The sequence below is a fragment of the Oryctolagus cuniculus genome, chromosome 4 (genome assembly GCF_051225735.1).
Source record: "Oryctolagus cuniculus isolate XC-2025 breed Fujian yellow rabbit chromosome 4, ASM5122573v1, whole genome shotgun sequence".
NCBI classification, from domain to species: Eukaryota; Metazoa; Chordata; class Mammalia; order Lagomorpha; family Leporidae; genus Oryctolagus; species Oryctolagus cuniculus.
The window spans coordinates 93,683,929-93,699,681 of NC_142870.1; the positions used below are offsets into that span (position 1 = coordinate 93,683,929).

The 15,753-nt window shown below is 51.0% G+C and overlaps 1 pseudogene; it reads right to left on the bottom strand.

Moving 5' to 3' along the window:
- Positions 1–11,189: 11,189 nt before the first annotated feature.
- LOC108177986 (large ribosomal subunit protein eL33 pseudogene) lies at positions 11,190–11,539 on the bottom strand (annotated as a pseudogene).
- Positions 11,540–15,753: the final 4,214 nt, after the last annotated feature.

The following is a 15,753-nucleotide window of genomic DNA, read 5'->3' on the forward strand; positions in this document are numbered from 1 at the left end:
TGTGTGTGTGTGTGTCACCCTGCCTTCCAAGTAGATGAAAATAAACAAACTTTTTTTAAAGGTGTGATTTCCCCTGAAACTTAAAACAAAGCAAAACTCTAATGCAATACTGCATGTGTGTAACAGCCCACCCTTGTGGCATCCGGGGCAGAATCCTGTACTCAGACAATATTCCTGCTTCTGCACAAAACGTAAGAATACTCGCCCTGTCACTGCACCACGTGTAGCCCTTGTCACTTCAGAGTTTGCTTCTCACTGAGCATGGCCTCAAATTAAAAAAAAAAAAAAAAAACTTATTTTTAAAATACTCCTGGATTTCAGAGTTGTATTTTTAAGTTTATCTATTTTTATTTAGTTGAAAGGCAGAGTGACAGAGACAGACAGACTGATAGACAGACAGAAACAGATCTGCCAACTGCTGGGTCACTTTGCAAATGCCCACAACTGCTAAGACTGGGCCAGGTCAAGGGGGAGCAGGCACCCAGGCATTTGAGCCATCATCTGTTGCCTCCCAGGGTGTTCATTAGCAGGAAACTGGATTGCAAATAGGACCAGAACTTGAACTCAAGCTTTCTGAAACGAGAGGCAGTGTCCCAAGCAGCATCTGAACCGTGGTGTCCAAAGCTCATCCCCGCCTGCCACATGGTTGCTTATGTGTTGGTTTTGAATTGTTGGCAAGGGATTATGGCTCAGTAGTTCCACTTTGTATTTGTTTGTTTTATGCTGCTGATATGTTCCTTTCTTTCCTCACATATTGATCAAAACGTATTCTTTTATGGCCAAGTCTGGACCAGGCCAAAGCCAGGAGCCAGAGCTTCTTCCGGGTCTCCCACATGGGTGCAGGGAACAAACACTTGGGCCATCTTCCGCTGCTTTCCCAGGCACGTTAGTGGGGAGCTGGATTGGAAGTGGAGCAGCCGGGACTTGAACCAGTGTCCATATGGGATGTCAGCATCACAGGCGTTGGCTTTTCCTGCTATGCCATGGCGCTGGCCTCAACAAAACCTAATCTAAATTCTTGACCCATCTTGCTTCCTTTAGAAAGGAAGCCGGTCGTGCGGAGCAGTCATCTTTCCCCTGGACTCTCTAGGCGCTTGGTGATTCCTGAGCTGCTCATCCCTCCACCCTCCCACTCCCACCCCCACCCCGCAGCCCATAGCAGGTGCTCTCAGCCTTATCAGCAGTTCTGTGCCAAAAGGGGTGCTGGGGAGGCTCAGAAGGCTCTGCCGCCCCAGGCTACGGCAGTCCTGGTGAGGCCCAGAAAAGTGAACGGAAAGAGCCCAGGGCAGAGAGCAGCACGCAGTAATTAATCACCCCTGTTGCCACCCACCCAGACCCTGAAACCCATTAATCTCCTAGGGAGAAGCAGGAGGGAAGGCGGTTATGGAAAGAAGAAATGGAAGAGCGACTATGGAGACTGTCGAGGCGACTCAGTCCCCTCCTGCTCTCCGAGTCCTCTCCCGGCAGAGCTGTGCACTGCCCTGAGATGACCCCTAGAGGACTTGGGGAAGTCTGGTTTTGTGAACCTGGAACCTTACCCTACCTCTGGAGTCTGGTTTTTTTTTTTTTTTTTTTTTCAGATTTATTTATTTATTTGAAAGGCAGAGTTACAGACAGAGAAGGAGAGACAGAGAGAGAGAGTGAAATCTTCCCTCCACTGACTCACTGGCTGCAACGACCAGGGCTGAGCCAGGCTGAAGCCAGGAGCCGGGAGCTTCCTCCAGTTCCCCCATGTGGGTGCAGGGGCCCAAGCACTTGGGTCATCCTCTGCTGCTTTCCCAGGCCATCAGCAGGGAGATGGATCGGAAGTAGAGCAGCCAGGATTCAAACGGGGGCCCATACAGGATGCCGGCACTACAGGCGGCAGCTTTACCTGCCACACCACAGCCAGCCCCAGTATGTTCCTAAAGTTACACAAAATCCATGAAAAGTGAATGAGACCGTGCAAGAGTCATTTATATTTGCAATCCCCCACCCCACCCCCGTGATACCTGGGTGATCACCATTTCAAAGCACCTGGATCTGGCTGCAGCACGGGTTTTCTTCATCGGCCAAAGCCTCCCAGAAAATTGAGACTTTGGTGCCTCTGTCTACTCCACTCTGGCTCTTGACAACTCTTTTGGGAGAAGTAACATCCTCCTGGCACCCCAGGGTGGCCACCTCATCCACTAAAGTGTTGTTCACTCCTCGTTCCACCAGGGCCTCCGCTAGGTGGTCATACAAGCCCCGTCCAGGGACTCTGGGGGGACCATGTCACTGCTGGGCAGCAAGCTGAATCCCCTGATAGAGAGCCTGCCGCCTCTGCGTGGGACAGTCCCGCCCAGGACCTTCCTGCCATCGCTCTTTTTTGTTTTCACTTACATGTTTATTGCAGCACTATTGACAATAGCCAAGTATTGGGAACAGCTTAAGTTTCCAACAACTGAAGGCTGGATAAAGAGAATGTGGTGCATATACACCATGGGATACTACTCAGCCATTTAAAAAGATGAAATCTTGACTTCTGTGACAGCACGGATGGAGCTGGAGGTCATTATGCTGGGTGAAATGAACCAAGCATAGAAAGACAAACATCACATGAGCTCACGCATACGGGATATTTTTAAAAGGAGCTCTCACAGAGCGTGACAGTATAATGGTGGCTGATGGAGGGTGGGGAAAGTAGGGGAAAGAAAGCATGAGGAAGGGTTATTTAATGGGCCTCAGATTATAGTTAGATAGTAATAAGAATTCTGGTGTTCTGTCACACAGTACAGTGAGTACAAATAATGATAAGGCATTGCATATTTTTCAAAGCTAGAATAAAACGTCAGTATTTTAACCAGTAAAAACTAACGAATGCGGAGATATATAAGCCTATCTTATTTGAACATTTTACAGTGTTTACATTTATTGAAGCATAGGATAATACCACACAAGCATGTACCATTTTTATGCATCAGTTAAAAGTAAATATTAAACTTTTTTTTTTTTGACAGGCAGAGTGGACAGTGAGAGAGAGAGACAGAGAGAAAGGTCTTCCTTTTGCCGTTGGTTCACCCTCCAATGGCCACCACGGCTGGCGCACCGCGCTGATCCGAAGGCAGGAGCCAGGTACTTCTCCTGGTCTCCCATGGGGTGCAGGGCCCAAGCACTTGGGCCATCCTCCACTGCACTCCCGAGCCACAGCAGAGAGCTGGCCTGGAAGAGGGGCAACTAGGACAGAATCCGGCGCCCCGACTGGGACTAGAACCCTGGGTGCCGGCGCCGCAAGGCGGAGGATTAGCCTAGTGAGCCGCGGCGCCGGCCTAAACTTTTTCAATTAATAAAGAAGAAATAAGCTATCAAACAATAGTCAACAAACTGTTCTAACTTTTTCCAGGTCATTCTGAACTTCACCTTTTTATTCTTTTTTTTTTTTTTTAAGATGTCTTTATTTATTTGAAAGGCAGAGTTACAGAGAGGCAGAAGCAGCGAGAGAGAGAGGTCTTCCATCCACTGGCTCACTCCCTAGATGACTGCAACGGCCAGAGCTGAGCCAATCCGAAGCCAGGAGCCAGGAGCTTCCTCTGGGTCTCCTACAAGGGCCCAAGGTCTTGGGCCATCTTCTACTGCTTTCCTAGGCCATAGCAGAGAGCAGGATTGGAAGAGGAGCAGCACTCCATATGGGATGCCGGCACTGTAGGCGGCACTGTAGGCTGCTACACCACAGCGCCGGGCCTACCTTTTTATTCTATGCTTTAGTTCAGGGCTTTAGTGTCTATATGTTAGTTTCCATTTGCAAACAAACAATATTGCAAATGCTTTACTAGAAAGTCTGTGCCAAAGGAAAAGAGCTGAGGCTTCAGCCCCAGCCGCAGGATTAGGTACAGGTGCCAGGTGCCTGGGGAGCAATGTGTACTCGCAATACAGAAGTAGACAGCAGAGGCTCCAGGCTGGGTGGCTGCACTGTGCAGAGATGTGTTTGGCCAATTTATTCAGTGAAACAGTGACTCTTTGGTCCTGCTTTTTTCTCCGTATTTGAACAAATGTCTCTGCTGAGCTGGGAACCCTGTCCACATTCTTGTTCGTACCATGGGAAATAGTCTGAGAAACTGTCTGGATAAGTACAGTTGATAACAGAGCTGTCTCCTTCCTGCGCGTTCAGAGTAGGAGGATGCTGCTCCGCATCACCTCCCTGGCTCCTCCACGGCCTCTGCCAGGCACCTGTCCTGACAATCCATCTGGGTCCTGACAAACTTGATCAGTTGCTCCAGTGGTTCTGCATTAGAGTTTTTTCTGTGTAGTGATTTCTGGGAGAAAAAGAGTATGAAAACCAAGTGAAATGATGCTCCTGAAACACCTAGTTTGAAAAAAAAAAAAAAAAAACACAAAGCATGGACCGGTGCCGTGGTGCACTGGGGTTGATCCTCTGCCTGCAGCACCAGCATCTCATATGGGCGCCAGACTCTGTCCCGGTTGCTCCTCTTCCAGGCCAGCTCTCTGCTGTGGCCCAGGAAGGCAAAGGAGGATGGCCCAAGGGCTTGGGCACCTGCACCCGCATGGGAGACACAGAATAAGCTCCTGGCTTTATCCTGGCCCAGCCTTGGCTGTTGCAGCCATCTGGGGAGTAAACCAGCAGATAGAAGATTCTCTCTCTCTAAGATTTTATTTATTTGAGAAGTAGAGTCACAGACAGTGAGAGGGAGAGACCTGGCTCTTGCCTTCGGATCAGCATAGCTCTGGCTGTAGTGGCCATTTGGGGGGTGAACTGACAGAAGGAAGACCTTTCTCTCTGTCTCTCTCTCTCTCACTGTCTAACTCTATCTGTCAAATAAAAAAAGAAAGAAAGAAAACACAAAGCAGTGCAAAGGCTGTGCAGAAGCCACTTGCCACTCAGTGCAGTGGGTGGGGTTACAGCTGCAGCCCAGCCGCAGAGGACCTGGGAGCCCTGTGTCTCTGCTGCACAGAGGTAGGGGCCCGAATCTTCCAGCTGACCTGGGAGCCCTGTGTCTCTGCTGCACAGAGGTAGGGGCCCGAGTCTTCCAGCTGGGAGGTCATGATGTGGAGAGTGCTTCAGCGCTCCTGAGAGTTGTTGTTTTCAACCTTCCATTCTGTTTTGTCCTGAAGCTATGGAGAAAAGACGCACAGGGCCGCTCCCAGGATCTGTCGGAACCACTGCAAGCTTGTCACGGTGGCAGAAAAATTGCAGCTCAGGGTAGCGCTGGCTCCCGCCTGGACACTCAGGGCTGAAGGACTCTGCTCCACCTGCTGCCCCTCACCCACTATTGGCTAAGTTATATGTGTCCTCTTCTTTTTTTTTTCTGTTTTTGTTGCTTTTCCTCCTCCTCCTCCCCTTCCTCCTCTCTCCCTCCCACTTCCCCTCCCCCTCCTCCTTCTCCTCATCCTCCTCCAGCCATTGTGGCCATTTGGGGAATAAACCAGAGAATGGAAGATCTCTCTCTGTATTTCCCTATCTTTCTGTAACCCTGCCTTTCCAATTAATAGGATACATCTTTAGGGGCTGGGCATCGTGGCATAATGGGTTAAGTTGCCATTGCCACCTGCAACGCTGACATCCCATATGGGTGCTGGTTCGAGTCCCGGCTGCTCCATTTCCAATCCAGCTCCCTGCTAATGTACCTGGGAAGCAATGGAAGATGGCCCAAGGGTTTGGGCCTCTACCACCCATATGGGAGACACAGAATAAGCTCCTGGCTTTATCCTGGCCCAGCCTTGGCTGTTGCAGCCATCTGGGGAGTAAACCAGCAGATAGAAGATTCTCTCTCTCTAAGATTTTATTTATTTGAGAAGTAGAGTCACAGACAGTGAGAGGGAGAGACAGAGAGAAAGGTCTTCCATCTGCTGTTTCACTCCTAAATGGCCACAACAGCCGGAACTGTGCCAATTTGAACCCAAGAGCCAGGAGTTTCTTCCAGGTTTCCCATTTGGGTGCAGGGGCCCAAGCAGTTGGGCCATCTTCTACTGCTTTCCCAGGTGACAGCAGAGAGCTGGATCAGAAGTGGAGCAGCCAGGACTAGAACCAGCGCCCATATGGGATGCTGGCGCTGCAGGCAGAGAATTAACCTGCTGTGCCACAGCGCTGGCCTCTCTCTCTCTCTCTCTCTCTCTCTGCCTCTCCCTGTCTCTGTGTAACTCTGACTTTCACATATATAAATCTGAAAAAAATCAATCTTTAAAAAAAATTTCATGGAAAATATGCATTATCTTTTCATTCAATTTGTCCATAAACTTTTAAAAAATATTTTGTTTACTGGAAAAACAAAGTTACAGGTGTGGGGTGGGGGGAGAAACAGAGATCTTCCACCTGCTAATTCACTCCCAAAATGGCCACAACAGCCAAGGCTGGGCCAGGCCAAAGCCAGGATCCAGGAGCTTCATCCAAGTCTCCTACATGACTGCAGGTCCCAAGCATTTGGGCCATCCTCTGCTGCTTTCCCAGGGGCATCAGCAGGAAGCTGGATCAGAAGTGGAACAGCCAGGACTTGAACTGGTGCCCATATGGGATGCTGACGTTTGCAGGCGGCGGCTTAACCTGCTGTGCCACAACACCTGCCCTGGTCTGTGAACATTTTTCTTAATATAAAGATTTATTTATTTATTTGAAAGTCAGAGTCATGCAGAAAGAGGAGAGGCAGAGAGAAACAGAGAGAGAGATCTTTCATCCAATGGTTCACTTCCCAATTGGCCACAACGGCCAGAGCTGTGCTGATCCGAAGCCAGGAGCCAGGAGCTTCCTCCAGGTCTCTCATGCAGGTGCAGGGGCTCAAGGACTTGGGCCATATTCTACTGCTTTCCCAGGCCATAGCAGAGAGGTGGATCGGGAGTGGAGCAGCCAGGACTCGAACCGGTGTCCATATGGGATGCTGGCACTGCAGGTGGTGACTTTACCCACTATGCCACAGCACAGGCCCCATGTCCATGAACTTTTGAAAGCCCCATCTTGTCTCCCCCCACACACACACATACCCTAACATAACACCTTCATCAAATGATCCAAGTTACATTAACTGACTTGTGCATTCTCCTGATGCGACCGTAGTGAGAAGGATGGTCATCACTCACTGGTGCTGCTGCCTACGGTGCTTCTCATGAATCATTTGATGAAGGGGCTGGTCCCTCCCTGTGTGTGTGTGTGTGTTTATGTGTATGTGTGTGACTCTGTCTTCCAAATAAACAAATACATCTTTAAAAAAATAAAAATTAACTATAGGGGTAGACAGGATGCCAGTTAGGACAGCATGTTGCATATTGGAGCACCAGGACTTAATTCCCAGCTCCCCCTCCAGTCAGGTTCCTGCCAGTGCAGACCCTGGAAGGCAGTGGTGACAGCTCCTTAACTGGCTCTCTGCCACCCAGTGGGAGACCTCGATTAAGTTCCTGCCTCCCGGCTTTGGCCTTGGCCCAGCCCCAGCCTTTGTGGTCATTTGAGAAGTGAACCAGTGGATAGGAGCTGACTATCTATCTCTGTGTGTTCCCTTGTTAAGCATATAGTGTGTGTGTGTGTGTGTGTGTGTGTGTGTGTGAAGGAATGAAACATCATCTTGTTTCCTGCTGTCTTTCCAACTCCAGCACATAGTGGACTCCAACAAGATACACGGGGCTGGTGTTGTGATGTAGCATGTAAAGTCACTGCTTGTGACACCAGCATCTGGTATGGGTGCTGGTTTGAGTCCTACCTGCTCCACTTTCAAACCAGTTCCTACTGTAGCCTGGGAAAAGCAGCTGAAGATACCCCAGGTGTTTGTTTTTTTTTTTTAAAGATTTATTTATTTGAAAGTCAGAGATAACACACAGAGAGAAGGAGAGGCAGAGAGAGAGAGAGGTCTTCCATCCATTGGTTCACTCCTCAGATGCCTGCAACGGCTGGAGTTGTGCTGGTCCAAAGCCAGGAGCCAGGAGATTCTTCTGGGTCTCCCACGCGGATGCAAGGTCCCAAGAACCTGGGCCATCTTCTACTGCTTTCCCAGGCCATAGCAGAAAGCTGGATCAGAAGTGGAGCAGCTAGGACTTGAACCAGCACCCATATGGGATGCTGGCACTGCAGGTGGCGGCTTTACCTGCTACACCACAGCGCTGGCCCTGCAAGTGTTTGAGGAACTGCTACCCACATGGGAGACCCAGAGGAGGCTCATGGCTCTTGGCTTCAGCCTGGCCCAACACTGGCTGTTGTGGCCATATAGGGAATGAACCAGAACATGGAAGATTCTCTCTCTCTCGCTCGCTCGCTCTAAAATAAATAACTGAACGTTTTAAAAAATTACTGGGTAAATACATTAATGACTGACTGAATGAATGAATGAATGAAATCGCCTTCCGACTCAGACTTCAGACAAGGGTTGGGAGTTTAGAAAACAAGCTTTAGGGGCCAGTGTTGTGACACAGCAGGTAAAGCCACTGCCTGTGACACTGGCATCCTATATGTGTGCTGGTTCAAGAACTGGCTGTGGCCGGTGCCATGGCTCACTAGGCTAATCCTCTGCCTGCGGTGCCGGCACACCTGGTTCTAGTCCCGGTTGGGGCGCCGGATTCTGTCCCGGTTGCTCCTCTTCCAGTCCAGCTCTCTGCTGTGGCCCGGGAGTGCAGTGGAAGATGGCCCAAGTGTTTGGGCCCTGCACTTGCAGGGGAGACCAGGAGAAGCACCTGGCTCCTGGCTCCTGGCTTCGGATCAGCGCAATGAGCCAGCCGCAGCGGCCATTGGGGGTTGAACCAATGGCAAAGGAAGACCTTTCTCTCTCTCTCTCTCTCTCTCTCACTGTCCACTCTGCCTGTCAAAAAAAAAAAAAAAAAAAAAAAGACTGGCTATTCTACTTCTAACCCAGCTCCCCGCTGATGTGCCTGGGAAAGCAGCGGAGGATGGCACAAGTGCTTGGGCCCCTGCACCCACTTGGGAGACCTGAATGAAGCTCCTGGCTCCTGGCTTCAGCCTGGCCCAGCCCCGGCTGTTTTGGCCATTTGGGGAGTAAAGCAGTGGATGGAAGACCTCTCTCTCTATCTCCCCTTCTTTTTCTGTAGCTCTGCCTTTCAAATACATAAAAAATAAATCTTTAAAAAGAAAAAAATAAGTAAGCTTAAAAAAGAAATCAAGCTTTATTTTTCCTAAAAGAAGGTCTATTTATTTACTTGAAAGGCAGTCACAGAGAGAGAGAGAGAGAGAGGAGAGATTGATCTTCTATCTGCTGATTCAATCCCCAAATGGCTGCAATGGCCAAAGCCAGGAGGCTGAACCAGGCCAAAGCCAGGAACCAGGAGCTGCATCTGGGTCTCCCACATGGTTGGCAGGGACTCTAGTCTTTGGACCATCATCTGTTGCTTTCCCAGGCACATTAGCAGAGAGCTAGACTGGAAGTAGAGCAGCCAGGACTCGAACCAGTGCCCATAAGGGATGCCGGTGCCACAGGCAGTGGCTTAACTCGCTGAGCCACTACACAGACCCATAGAAATCAAGCTCTGGATGGGCAAGAGGCAACTGTGCTGTTTCTCCTGGCCTAATTCTTCTGGAGTGCAAATCTGCATGTGTGGGAACTTCTGAGGTTTGGGGAAACAAGACCGCTGCCCCCAGAGGTGGATGGCAAGCTGCCGGCAGAGGCAGCTTTGTGCACCCTCTATGATCATTTCCTTCAGTCTTAACCTGCACCCTCCCTCGCTCCCCAGCGGTACTCTTGGTAAAGGCTCACTAACGCGTTGCGGCCTGAGCTGGGCGGTGCTGTCCCATCCCGAGGTGTGAGTTCTGTCTCGGTGCAGGCATTGTGGTGCAGCAGGCTGAGCTGCTGCCGGGGATGCCCGCATGCCAAGGCGCTGGTTCAAATCCTGACTCCTCCGCTTCTGATCCAGCATTTTGCTAATGTGCCTGGGAGGCAGATGATGGCTAAAATATTTGGATCCCTGCCAGCCATGTGAGGGACCCAGATAGACTTCCTCCTCCTGGCTTCAGCCTGGCCCAGCCCTGGCTGTTGTAGGCATTTGGGGAATGGCAGATGGTAAATGGAAGTTCCCTCCCCTGCCCTCCCCTCCCCTTCCTCCCCTTCCTTCTCTCTCTCTCTCTGTATGTGTGCGTGTGTGACTCCCCCTCTGTCACTCTGCCTTTCAATAAATAAATATTTTTTTAAAACTCCTGCTTCTTGGGCCAGACCAGAGGAAAAGCAGCAGCCTACAGGCCAGCCTGGGGGTGGCTGAGGTGAGCAGATGCCCTGAATGGGGACATGAGTGGCTTGGCTTGGCTGTCCACACCACATGGAGATTAGAAAGCAGGGTCAATTTCACTCAGAGGCACTGGATTTTTTCCGCTGGTGACTGCAACTGATTCATGGTAAACATGTATTGGGCATCCATTGTGTGCCAAGCCCTGTGCGAGGAAGAGAGGGTCTCTCACCCACTCAGCCTGGGAGCACCCTCTTCCCTGTCCACCTGCTCCTGTGGCCCGCTGGCCTGGCAATGGAGGGACCCTAGTGCCTTCTCTCTACCTGCTCCTCTTTTTTTGAAGTCAGCCAAGACTGATAGGAATTTTCCAAAGGAAGTGTATTAAGAGATTTAGGGGGCAGTAAGGAGAAATAAGATACACATTAAGACAATCATACGGGAGCAGAGATTGTGGCTCAGTGGGGAAAGCCACCGCCTAAAGTGCCGGCATCAACTATGGTGCCCATTCGAGTCCTGGCTGCTCCCCTTCGGATCAGATAATTTACATGGGAAAGCATGGGCCCCTGTACCCATGTGGGAGACCCGTAAGAAACTGGCTCCTGGCTTCAGCATGGCTCAGCCCTGGTCGTTGAGGCCATTTGTGGAGTGAACCAGCAGAGGGAAGATCTCTTTCTCTCCCTCTCTCTCAAACCCTGCCTTTCAAATAAATAATTTTTTTTAAAGGGGGGAGGGTTGGTGTTAAGGCCTGGTAGGTAAAACCCAATGCCAGTGTCCCATGTAGGCATGAGTTCAAGTCCCAGCTCCCCCACTTCTGATCCAGCTCCCTGCTAATGCACCTGGAAGAGCAGTGGAAGATGGCACGAGTGCTTGGGCCCCTGCACCCACGTAGAAGACTTGGGGGTGGCTCCTGGCTCCTGGATTCAGCCTGGCCCAGCTCCAGCTGTTATGGCTATCTGGGCAGTGAACCAATGGATAGAAGATCTCTCTGCTTCTTCCTCTCTCTAACTCTGACTTTAAAATAAATAAGTAAATCATTTTTTTACAAATCCATTTTTATTTCTTTACTTTTCAATAGTTTAAATCCTTGAGGGGTACAGCATCACACAGATTCTGTGTCCAGTGGCCTTCACAGGAAGGCTGCTTCAGAATTTAGCACGAACCATGCCCCTATTTCTGTGAGCACGAGTTACCTTTCCCCAGATTACTGTGATTGTGTTAGGTTTGCTGCCAGGAGTCTCTGTGTTGTTCTTTGCTTTGTACACGTAAGCACACCTCTTGTCCAAGTAGAATTCAATTTCATCCTGAGCATAAACACCTTAAATTTTAAGAGGCGCCATATGCTCCATTTGGTTCTGGATACCTCACGTATAGCCAGCAAAAAATGGCCTTGTACCACAGTCTTCCAGACATAGCTGCCTTCTAGAAGTCCTGTTCCTAGCAGGCCTCCACAGGCTCCAAGATGGTGGAAAGAGCTAATAAATCTTAAAGGAAGGAAGGAAGGAAGGAAGGAAGGAAGGAAGGAAGGAAGGAAGGAAGGAAGGAAGGAAGGAAGGAAGGAAGAAATAATAATTAAAGAAAAAGTGTATTCTTGTTGTGGCATAGTGGGTAAAGCCACTGCTTGCAACCTTGGCATCCCACGCCTGTTCATGTGCCAGCTGCTCCACTTGCAATCTAGTTCCCTGCTAAAACAGCCTAAAACACTTTTAAGGTGGTCCAAGTGTTTGGGCCCCTGCCATCTACATGGGAGACCTGGATGGAGTTTCAGGCTCCCAATCGAAGCCCAGCCATTATAGCCATCTGGGGAGCAAACCAACAGATGGAAGATCTATCTCTGTGTCTCTCCTTCTCTCTGTAGCTCTGCCTTCAAATAAATAAACCTTTAAAAAAAAAAAAAAAGAAAAGAAAGTGATCCATATTATCTAGCCATCCCACCATATAGACATACTTCAAAACAGAATATAGTACCCAATATATACACATGATTTTTATTTTTCAATAGTTAAAGGTAAGAAAAACATATTGTCTGGGGCTGGCACTGTGGCTCAGTGGGTTAACGCCCTGGCCTGAAGCGCCAGCATCCCATATGGGTGCTGGTTTGAGACCCGGATGCTCCACTTCCAATCCAGCTCTCTGCTGTGGCCTGGGAAAGCAGTAGAAGATGGCCCAAATCCTTGGGCCCCTGCACCCACTTGGGAGACCCGGAAGAAGCTCCTGGCTCTTGGCTTCAGATTGGCACAGCTCCAGCCGTTGCAGCCAATTGGGGAGTGAACCATCGGATGGAAGACCTCTCTCTCTCTCTCCCTCTCTCTCTCTCTCTCTCTGCCTCTCCTCTCTCTGTGTAACTCTGACTTTCAAATAAATAGATAAATAAATAAATCTTTTTCAAAAAAAGAAAAACATAGGGGCCGGTGCTGTGGCGTAGCTGGTTAATGCCCTGGCCTGAAGTGCCGGCATTCCATATGGGCGCCGGTTCTAGTCCAGGCTGCTCCACTTCTGATCCAACTTTCTGCTATGGCCTGGGAAAGCAGTAGAGGATGGCCTAAGTCCTTGGGCCCCTGCACTCATGTGAGAGACCTGGAAGAAGCTCTTTGGCTCCTGGCTTCGGCTCGGCGCAGCTCCGGCCGTTGCGGCCAACTGGGGAGTGAACCATCGGATGGAAGATCTCTGTCTGTCTGTCTGTCTGTCTCTCTCTCTCTCTCTCTGCCTCTCCTCTCTCTGTGTAACTCTGACTTTCAAATAAATAAATAAATCCTTTAAAAAAAAGAAAAACATATTGTCTATATTAGTAGTTTTAAAATAAGGGTTCTGGGGCTGGACCACCCAAGTTGAACATTCTGCCACTTTAATAGCTTGTGATGAACTCTCTGGGCTTCAGTTTTCCCACCTGATGAGATGAGAGTAGTAGCCATCTCTTGGGGCTATTTGATCATTGGATCATTGGATGACATAACTCATGTTTGTCTTTGTACCGTGGCATAGTAGGTGCTCCATGGATGTTAACCAAGAACAGCAAACGCACAGTTCCCCATACTTTCCCTAGTCCCTCTGGCCCTCTTGCCTTTTGGCAAGCTGATCCCGCCACCTGAAACACCTTCTCCTCCACTCCTCACTCCCGTTTAGGACTCATCTTTTTTTTTCTTTTTTTTTTTCTTTTTTTTTTTTTTTTTGACAGGCAGAGTGGACAGTGAGAGAGAGACAGAGAGAAAGGTCTTCCTTTGCCGTTGGTTCACCCTCCAATGGCCGCCGCGGCCGGCGCGCTGCGGCCGGCGCACCGCACCGATCCGATGGCAGGAGCCAGGAGCCAGGTGCTTTTCCTGGTCTCCCATGGGGTGCAGGGCCCAAGCACCTGGGCCATCCTCCACTGCACTCCCGGGCCACAGCAGAGGGCTGGCCTGGAAGAGGGGCAACCGGGACAGAATCCGGCGCCCCGACCGGAACTAGAACCCGGTGTGCCGGCGCCGCTAGGCGGAGGATTAGCCTAGTGGGCCGCGGCGCCGGCTAGGACTCATGTTGAAAACCTGCCCTCAGCAGGTTGGGTGGCTCTCCCGGAAGCTCCATTACCCCTTTGCAAAGCAGCACTCAGCTTAACGTAGGCGACTGTATTTTCCCTTTCCTGACAGTGTGAGCCTCACAAAGGGGGGGGGGGCTGCATATCTGCAGCTCTGCATCCTCTGCTCCCATCCCCTGCACCTAGCACAGGGCAGGCCCCCGCCCCCGCTGTCCCTCAGCCCTGCTCAGATCTCCACTTCCTGGAACCTGTTCCTCTCCCTCCCTCTGCTGCCATCCTGCAGCCTCACCACCACCGGGGCCTCGGAGTCCCTCCTTCCTGCCCTGACCCAAGTGCGGGACAGCCTGTACTGGCCGTCCCATCCTGCAGGCTGCTCCACTTATCTTGTGTCGCTGCTGAGCAGCCTCTCCCTGGGTTGCCTCAGCTTAGGCAACCTTCCCAACAGCACCTGGGGGCTTGTTCCACCTCTGCTTTCCTGTGCGTCTGGCCTCTGATAGGCATAGCAGCTTTCCGGGGAACTGACTTACATCCAAGCTCTCCCCATGAGCAACTAAGACAGGATCTCTTTTTCCATTTCCCTGTGTTCCAGGCTCCCTAATTACTGCTCTGCCCCCTCATGTTTGGCCTGAGGGCTCATGGTTCATTTTTTTTAAGACTTATTTTATTTATTTGAATGGAAGAGAGAGAGAGAGACACCTCAGGGTCACTCCCTAAATGGACACAATGGCCAGGACTAGAAACAAGCCGAAGCCAGGGACCCAGAACCGCAGCCAGGTCTACCACATAGGTGCAGGAGCCCAAGCACTCAGGCCATCTTCCTCTGCTTTCCCAGGCACGTTAGCAAGGAGCAGATTGGGAGTGGAGCAGCTGGGACTTGAACCCTGCACTCACATGAGATGCAGGCATTGTAAGCAGCAACTTAACCTGCTATGCCACAGCGTGGGCCCCTCATGGTTCATTTGCAGAAGGAGCAGAGCACAAGGCACTAACAAGGAGATGGCCACTGCCTGGACCTCCAGGGTCAGGGCTGATTCTGCCTGGGTGCCTGGATCCCTTGAAGGGGCCACCAGCCCTTCCACAGTCTCTCCCCAGCCTCTAAGAGGGAGCTTCATTAAGAATGAGGCTGGCGCCGCGGCTTAGTAGGCTAATCCTCCACCTTGCGGTGCCGGCACACCAGGTTCTAGTCCCGGTCGGGGCACCGGATTCTGTCCCAGTTGCCCCTCTTCCAGGCCAGCTCTCTGCTGTGGCCAGGTAGTGCAGTGGAGGATGGCCCAAGTGCTTGGGCCCTGCACCCCATGGGAGACCAGGAGAAGCACCTGGCTCCTGCCATCGGATAGTCGTGGTGCGCCGGCCGCGGCGGCCATTGGAGGGTGAACCAACGGCAAAGGAAGACCTTTCTCTCTGTCTCTCTCTCTCTCACTGTCCACTCTGCCTGTCAAAAAAAAAAAAAAAAAAAAAAAAAAAAAAAAAAAAAAAAAAAGAATGAGGCTGAGAGTGGAAAGGAAAAAGAAGAGGGGGTGGACAGGATCCCAGCTCAGAAGGGGTGGAAAGAGCAGGGCTGAGTGCTGGCTGTGGCAGCCTGCATGCTCCCTGGATGGTCCCTGTGCGGCTCCCTCATGGACCTCCCTGGGAAAGGCCAAGCTGTCTCCAGTTCCTAAGTGCTTCCCACCAGGGACAGGGATGCAATTGAGGGCTCAGGTGTTCAAGGAGGCAGGGATCTCCCCAGGGCGGTCTGATGACAGGGACTACCATCAGGAGGATGGAGTGAATGGGGAAGGCTGAGAACCCTGGATCGCCCCTTTGATGACACCCTCGCCCCCAGCTCTCCTGAAACTGGCAACAAACTGTGTGTGGGTGAGGCCCAAACCTCACTTCCCCAGGGCTCCCAGACTTCCCCTCAGGGGTCCCAGGAGAGGTTTTGTAGCCTTCCCTGGTCTTTCGCAGCACAGCACTGCCAAGCACTCATGGAAATTCTGCCAGCCACAGGGCAGAGGTCATTTCTCCTGAGGTGCAGCAGCGACCTGGGGGCGCGAGGGGGCGTTCTGCAGACACAGACAGCTCCACAGGCTGAAGTACCTGTGTGCCGAGGTTGTGGCCCCGCATACCCTCCCCAGCCACAGCAAAAG